The 8,866-nt window shown below is 31.6% G+C and overlaps 1 long non-coding RNA gene across 1 annotated transcript in view; it reads right to left on the bottom strand.

Annotated features, from left to right (window-relative positions):
* Positions 1 to 1,778: 1,778 nt before the first annotated feature.
* Positions 1,779 to 8,866, bottom strand: part of LOC136269917 (uncharacterized) — a 29,142-nt gene continuing 22,054 nt past the window's right edge. Inside the window, exon 3 of the long non-coding RNA XR_010707539.1 lies at positions 1,779 to 2,034. This is a non-coding gene — a long non-coding RNA (uncharacterized lncRNA). The remainder of the gene's footprint in view (positions 2,035 to 8,866) is intronic.

The raw sequence follows: 8,866 nt of genomic DNA, 5'->3' as shown, positions 1-8,866 counted from the left end.
GTCATGTCGTGACCATGCCTATTTAAATATGAATGGTACGATATTCATTGCTAATTATGATAAAACGTGCATAGCTTTCACCTGAATATATACTTAAAATCTATAAATTGTATATGTTTAATTTGAGTCGTCCCCGCAAGGGATAATACTGACAATCTATTTTATAATTATTTGTTGTCAAATGTATCAAAATAATGGTCAAGTGCAAAAGAACTCACATCGATTGTCATCGACACCGATACGCAGGCACCCTCATAAAATGTAGATAACAGTATCTAATACTTTCTTTTAACAGCACAAAAACGTAATACCTAATTCTCCATGCTGCTTTTCTGAATCACTATTCCTACGCACATGAGAATATCAATCTCAAACATCAATTGTTTATAAATATGCATAGGTACGCAGTACTGTTAAGGCTTGCTATGAAAATATCAGCGGATTTAAACGTTCATAAAACGATGCATCTATTATTACAAAATCTTTATGTCAAGTTATTTTATTATGATATAAATGTGATATCAAAGAAACAGTACAGTAAATGCTACTTTGTATGACACCTAGTGTGGTCCCCTGAATTGATGGTTACGTGATATGTGTTGATAATTCTCCCGATTGGAGGTCATAAACAATTATCATTATTACAAGGGCATACCCTTCTTTGAATTAAAATTGTAAATGATAATTAAATTCTACTATTCTGGTAGATTATGAAAAGTGCTGCTGCTTTGTATAAAGATCATCTTATATTAGAATAAATATCAAAGAAATGAGCTCCAGTTGGAATTTATATGACCTTCGCTTAATATTTTACGTATCTATAATTCATTCTGTACATTTCATTGAAGCAGCAGCACTTTCTGATAAATTTAACATTCCCTTAATTTATATCCAAAAGATTAAAATGATCTGTTAAGTGTATGCCCTTGTAAAAAGTGGATTTAGATAGGCTTCCCGATGTCAAACACATCGAACTTGTACATTAAAAACTCTAAAAAAGAAATAATACACGCTCTAAAAAATAATTACAAGCCAAATCAAAACTAGCATAGTAGATAGTATTTAATAGTATAATATATATTTTATGATAATGATCCGTTCATTATAAAATGCATTTTCTCATGTTAAAAAATTGATTGATCCGCCTCCCTCTACACATAATGTGCGTCCAAATTTACAATATGAAGTCGCATCGACAAGTGCACCGCGATCAGTCTCTTGTTTATATTTATCGTTGTTGGACTTATTTGACTACAAAGTTGCACGCCTAGGTAATTTTTAATGTAGTTTAATGTTTTCGTACCCATAACAATTTGAACTTACTTTATTTATTAGCATTTTAACGACTTGTTGGTTTGTGTGATGTCATAGTTAACATTTCCCGTACTTTCTGGTCGGTGCGACCACAAAGTAAACCTTAACAGTGCTGTTTAAATCGCCTTTATTTATTTACAATTTATGGTTAGAACCTCGTTAATACTTATCAAAAATTTGTCTGATTTTCACCATCGCAAAAATGCTGTTAAAAACGGCATATAATCCTTTAGGTGTGGTAAGGACGCAGATATAACTTGGCACAATTTGCCGTCCTTTTGACACAATTGAAGTCACATGTTATTAAAATTTTTAAAAACTGGTTTGAAATATTTCTGAAAGAGTAACCAATTAATGTTTTCAGTTAAAATATTTTTCTTATATGTCTCGGAGTAAAAAGAACTTTGAAAGACCTGATCTGCTTGGATAGATTGGTATATGGAATAATTTGTTGAAGCAAAGTCAATTACAAATTCATAAATTCTTGTCTTAGACATTTTCACGTAAAAATCTTGAGCGATTAAGCTAGTATTGGTTTTTAAAATATTTTCAAAACCACACCTTTACAGCCTTCTATATCAGGAACACCATTCATCACGTCTGTTTTATAACCAGCGGTACAATCTTCACAGGTAGTTGCATTTACCCAATACTTGTTTCTACCACATGGCTTACAGTTTGTCATTCCATCCAATGATGTAAAACCAGGTGGGCATTTTGCTATGTAGAAGAAAAGTTAAATTTTTTGATCAATTTATAAAAATGTTTTTTTCTGCATAACAATCAAGTAAATATCCGTGCCAACGAGAGATATTGATAAGTTGTAGAACTTGCTTATCAATCGTTATAAAATAAATAAAATTCAGTAAATTCAGTAAGTACATCAAGTGGGCTAGATGGTCAGAGCTTTTTAAACCAAAATTATTCTACTTTAAATGACCTTTTTTAGAAAAGTGGAGGAAATAATTCAAATTCTAAATCTAAGATATCAAAAGAATTGTCTTTATTTATTTATAATTTAATAATGTCTAAAATTTTAAGGTTTGATTTGAAGTGGTTGACCACCCAGCCTCCTTAAATCCGATTTTTTTAAATTTCATGCTTGCAATTTTTATGTATTAATTTCATATATTTTAAATAAATAAAAAAATGCACTTTTAATGGTTGTTAAATGAAGTGTTGATACAAGGCGCCTAGTGGCAACATCGCTCACTAGAGCGGCAACGTCCAACTGACATAACGCAAGCAGCTAGATGATGTCAAACTCAATATATAACCTTTTTCATAGTTGTTCATACCCATTAACGTCCTATAATTAAGGACCATTATGTTTCAAAGAAAAATATGATATTTTCGAAATCTTTTTTTACTTATAATAAATATACACTTATATGAACTCATCTGTAAAAAGAAAGGGCATTAAGGGTAAATTTAAAATCGGCTATACTTCTGTATTAGTAGTTTATAGATTGGTCAGTATGTATTCATTTTAAAAATGTTTACCTTTTCCGGGAAAATACATCTCTGATGAGACCATTAAATGTTTATATAAATTAGAAGAATATTTGAGTAATACTTCATAAAATCAGATTAAGGTATCTCACTCCTCACGTTTTGATTTCAATGCACAGGGGCCCGTTTCACTAAAAGGCGTAAGATACGACGAAACTTAAGTTAGGCCTTAGGGCGTACGCCAAAATCTAGTCCGGAGTAAATTGCGTTTCACTAAGAGGCGTACGCCTGGCTGTAAACACTAGTATCGGACTAAGTTAAGGCCAGACTTACGTCCTTGACAACGAGCTTATGCATATGCGCGTACAGATGATAAACAGTTGACAGATAGATAGATAGATAGATAGATAGATAGATAGATAGATAGATAGATAGATAGATAGATAGATAGATAGAAAAGATAGATACTGTTTATATAGATAGAACGATAGAAACTTGTCAATTGTATTTGCGTGAGAGAAAGATTGAGAGAGAGAGAGAGAGAGAGAGAACCGCAAAGTATTAAGGCATATTGGTTACCATTTCAGTACATTATTGTTAAAAATTAAGTGACAAAACACACAGCAAAACTTGCTGAAATGTTTTATTTGAAGGATATATTTGATGAAGCATATAGGATATGTTCAATTGAAATTATTAACTCAACAGAACTATTTTGTTATCGATATCTACGGTGATTTCACCAAGCTTCAGAGATTCGGATAAATATATTTATTACTTTCATATTTAGATTTGTGTCAATGTAAAATGTGAAGCAAATATGACCTTGGAAATAATTAATGAATTCCAAGGCTTATCTTTTTTTTACACATTTTGTTTCAGAAGTTAGTTGTTTTTTTTCGATTTACTAAAGTGAAAGGGTACCGTATTTTTCGGAAATTAGGTCGATATTTTTTTCCTGACACGAGGACCTCGCCGTATTCATCGCTTCGCCCAATTTATGCTTTTTTTGGTTGGAAAATTTGATATGAAATTTTGCAAAAATAAATAAAAAAAAACTCTAATAAAATCATGACTGTTTACTATAATACTGCTTGAATTTCCGTGTAAAAATCGTATGGATTTTAATCAATATACTGTAGTAATTTATCATTTAAACAAAATTAAATGTAAATAGATTTATTTCTTCTTACATTTCTTACTTAGATCACTGACTGAATCATCTTTGATCATTATTATATGCTGTCATGCATTTTGATCGTGTGCTTACGATAAACGGGAAATCGATTTTGCGCGGTAAAAGTAAAATGAGAACCGTACAAAGGGTAATTACGGGGGGGGGGGGATATCGTCGAGTAAAAAAGAAAAAAAAAACCAATTTGTTTTCATAATAGAATACATGAACAAGTTTTTTTCTGTATATTCAACTTAAAACTTTCGATGAAATTTCAGCCAGGTGTCTCTGAAATCAGTCTGGGTAGCGCTTACTTTGTTTATACACAGTTGAACTCTCGGCACGTGCTACTCATGCCCGCAAGCTTCAATAAGATCAGAGGTTGACTCGTGTGTATATCCACAGTAAAAAGTCACACAGAGAAACAGGGTGGCATGTGCTACAGTAGTATATACCTCCAGGCTAGGTTACTATCCCCCGGTTAACACCAGTTTGTACACATGGCAGGGAAATAATAAAAAGCGATCTTAAATCAAAACCGGCCGTACTGAATTAATTGGTTTGAAAATTTTGATGCAATTTCAGACATTTTCTTACGATGTTTTCAAGAAATACATTTTATTTCCCTTTTGTTTAAAACTGTGAAATAAGATTAAAGGCTACTATATGATAACGTTATTGGTTTAAACCATTTATTCATTAGAACTAGCGGTAATTTTTCGACCAATTCTTCGAAGTCGACCTATTTATACTTTTATTTTCTATTTTTTGGCTTAAAACAGCCTCCTTCGCCCAATAAACCGTAGCGACCTAATTTTCGAAAAATACAGGTACATTTTCACTTGGTCCTTTCAAATGCCGAACATTCAAATTACTTTTGTGTAAAATTTGTGTAACCAAGTTTTTAATGATGGCGTATTTTACGATACCTATATTGCTATTTCTTTGACAATATGATAGTCAAATTCTTGATAATTAAAATTCATCAGTTTTAATTCAGGAATAAATTAAACAAACCATACATGTAAGTGTATGCAACTTTATTTAATTTGTAAATGTGTATCCAAAGTTATCCGATTCAAGGTAAAGATGTATGTGTCCTATATATGGTGAACTCAACATAAACAAGCCAAGTACACTTTCATGTGTATTTAGTACATTGAGTGAGGCTTCAAATAAATTTTAAGTTAATATTGAGTAGGTGTATGTAACCTATCTAGCTACGAAATAAAATCTATTTAATCTGGAGTCAGTGTTTTGCATCGGTTGTATGATAAATACATTATCAAATATTTAAAAAAAAATTAAGGACTTTTGACGACTCTAAAACACAGTTGAAGCTTTTATCATATTTTAGTATTTACGTACATTTTAAAAATACTGAAAATACTTTTGTGATTAACCCTAGTTTAACTACCTAAGCATGACACCTATTACTCACCAAAATGAAATAAGAAAGAGGAAAAAATAAAAGTCAACTAGATCTCGTTACGAGTAACGAATAGGTCTTCCGTCCGATATAATGAAATATCGATACTATATGCCAAATCTGAGATCCTTGTGAAAAGTAGTTTATTTTTAAATCTCGAGACTGGAAACGGACGAACGAAAGTGATTAATTGAAGAAAAAAAAGCTAGTAGTTCTTGTACATTTGCCTAGTGTACATCACTGTTTATTATGCTAGATGAAACACCTAAGAAAATCTGTTAGACTTGTTAAAAACATGGATTGTTTGAACCTTCCGGTGAGCACCGGAAGTGACAGTTGACAAAATTAAACCCGTTGAACACATCTTCAATCAATTGTCTATCATTCATAAAAGTTTCATGTCTCAATCACTTACAGTGACTAGTGTCTTGTAAACAATAGAAGGGCGATTTATGACTTCTTAAATAGTTAAGAACATCTTTTCTTTTTATGGGGTCATGTAACCCTCTGCAGTTTACAGAAGTTATTTTACACCTAGTCATTGATAAATTGTAAACTGTATAGCAAGTAAGCACCTATACATGATACATTCACTCAACCCTTTCACACATGCATCAAAAAGACAAATACTTCCTTTATGGTAATGTAACAAAACATGTCATGAAAAAAACTATAATGTGCCGATTTGTGTCTTGCTAGTTTAAAGTATGATATTAAATTGTAAATAAGATAGTAAACCTTATTTTAAATACATTGAAATGAGAAAATCCTGTAATTGCTCATATAAACTCATACACAGGGGCACAGAAAAAAACAAGTGCAAGTCCCCATGCGTAATTACTACATATCAAAGGGTATGCCTGAAACCTTTATTTTAAACATTCTTACTTCGGGGTGCAGAGAAAAACAAATGTAAGTCCCCATGTTTAGTTACTACATATATCAAAGAAAATACCTGTAAATCTTATTTTAATAACTCATACCTAGGGACTTGGGGGAGAAAAAAAGTATTAGTCCCGATGTGTAATTACTACATACAGTATCTTAGAAAATACTTGTAAACTTCATGTACATATAGATCTTATAAAATATCTATAAATTCATACTTTGAGGCACAGGACAAAGAGTATACCAGTATAAAACTGATTTTAAAAAAAGAAAAAAAAGCAAGCCTGCAAACAGATGCCGGTTTAATGCATTATCAGTATCTACTGTAACTAGATCTTGTTACGAGTAACGAATAGGTCTTCCGTCCGATTTGTTTTATACGATACAATGAAATATCGATACTCTCTGCCAAATCTGAGATCCTTGTGAAACTAGTTTTTTTTTTATCTCAAGACTGGAAACGGACGAACGAAAGTGATTAATGGAAAAAGAGCTAGTAGTTCTTGTACATTTGCCTAGTGTATATCACTGTTTATTATGCTAGATGAAACACCTAAGATATCTGTTAGACTTGTTAAAAACGTGGATTGTATGAATCCTTCCGGTGAGCACCGGAAGTGAAGGTTGACAAAATTAAACCCGTTGAACACATCTTCAATCAATTGTCTATCATTCATAAAAGTTTCATGTCTCAATCACTTACAGTGACTAAAACCTCGGATATCAAATTTATAAAATGGATAGCTACTTAAGATATTTTATATAACTCACCGGAAGTAGAATTAGATTGCTCATTCAACATTGTATAGTTAAAATATATAAGATCTTGTACTGATATTCATTCCATGTAAAATATACAAAATAAGGGGGAAAAATAATTTTTAAGTGCTTCCGGTAACAACCGGAAGTGATGACGAATCAATCAAAATAAGGTAAACACAGATACATACTTTAGGCTATTATCCAACAAATTTTGGTTGTTCAAGTCGTCACCGTATTTGATTCTCGTGGAGTCATTTCTTTTTTGTCTCTTGACAAGGAAGTGGACAAACGGAAATTCTCAGTGAAAATAAAAGTTAGTATTTCATGAACCACTGTACTTTATTGTTTATCAATTTTACTAAAATTGTCAAAGAATTAGTTTAAATTTCAAACAGCTTGATTTGTTTGAACCCTTCCGAGTTTATCATCTTTCTTAGTCTGGTGTATTGATCGCTTGACTTTCTGACATCTTGTGGGTAAAACAATTTTAAAAAATGTCAAAAAAAAAAAAAGGCTATCTGAGAAATTTGAGATATATTACCGGAAGTGGATTTTTTTTAAATCTATTTAACATTGGATAGATGACATATGTAAGGATTAATACTTATATTTTAATTCTTTATGAAATAAAATAAATGCAAAAAAATAATAATTTTTAAAGTGCTTCCGGTGACGACTGGAAGTTATGACGAACAAAACAAAATAGTTTGAAGACATCTTCAACCATAGATCTATAATCCTTCAAAGTCCAATTGCCCAAGCCCTAATCATTATTGAAACCTCAATGTCACAAGATTTTTGACGCGGGACACGAAACGGACGACAGGAAATGAACTTTGGAAAAAATGAAATAAATGTCTGAGGATAAAGTTTTGATCTATCACTCCTGCAAATTTCAAGACAATCTATCGACCCATCTCTGAGAAATCCTGTAGACAAAAAATTGGGAACAAAATTCGTACCCAATTTTTGAGCCAAAGTGAGCTCCTAAGAATGGCGCCACTGGCGTAAAACAAAAACAATGGGCTCAAAAATCAAACTATGGTCTACCTATCCTAAAAATTTCATATTCATGTCTCTGATAGTTTAGGAGTTTTAGTGTGCACAAAATAGGTCGTAAATATGAACAAAATGGCTGATAAATCGGTACCGGAAGTGACGACAAGAAAATTATCAAAAATGTTTTAAGTTCATATCAAGTCTAATCATCTGTGAAAAAAATGGTGGAAATCGGTCGAATAGTTTTCGAGAAATCGTCTGCACAATATTCGTGGGAAAAAAGAATAATGACTAGAGCAAAGCTCGTTGCAAAGCAACGACAGGGTCTTCCGTTAGCGTCGAGAGTAAAGCTAGAAGTTCCTGTAAGAATGAGAGTTCTAAAACCAATTACAAGGGAAAATTAAAATAATATTTGAAAAATATAGAATAATTCTTAGTACGACTTAATATATTTAAATGATTTCAAGAACGAATGAACAAAAACCTTTACCATTTCTAGAACAACTTAATAATAAAAGTCCCGAATGTGTTCAAAAACGAATTAACAATTTCCGAATTATTTTAGGTACGAGTTAATTTAACTTTAAGTGTTACACTATTTTCTTAACCAAGAAGGTGGAATCAAAATTTCCGGAAAACTAAATTTTTAAATCCCAATATTTTTGTATTGCATCTTCCGATTTTAAAACAGATTTCAGTTTTATATTAAGCTTAATAAAAGCTTCTTTGCTGCTTTATGATTAATATCAAAGTATTGGTCAGAAAAGAGTTATTATTAAAAGACTTAATAGCCTTTCTGGCCCATAATTTGAGGGGTCAGCCCCTCTTTCTTGATATCAAATAAAAGG

Source organism: Magallana gigas, chromosome 7 (genome assembly GCF_963853765.1).
Source record: "Magallana gigas chromosome 7, xbMagGiga1.1, whole genome shotgun sequence".
NCBI classification, from domain to species: domain Eukaryota; kingdom Metazoa; phylum Mollusca; class Bivalvia; order Ostreida; family Ostreidae; genus Magallana; species Magallana gigas.
This window is presented reverse-complemented; position numbering and strand designations above follow the sequence as displayed.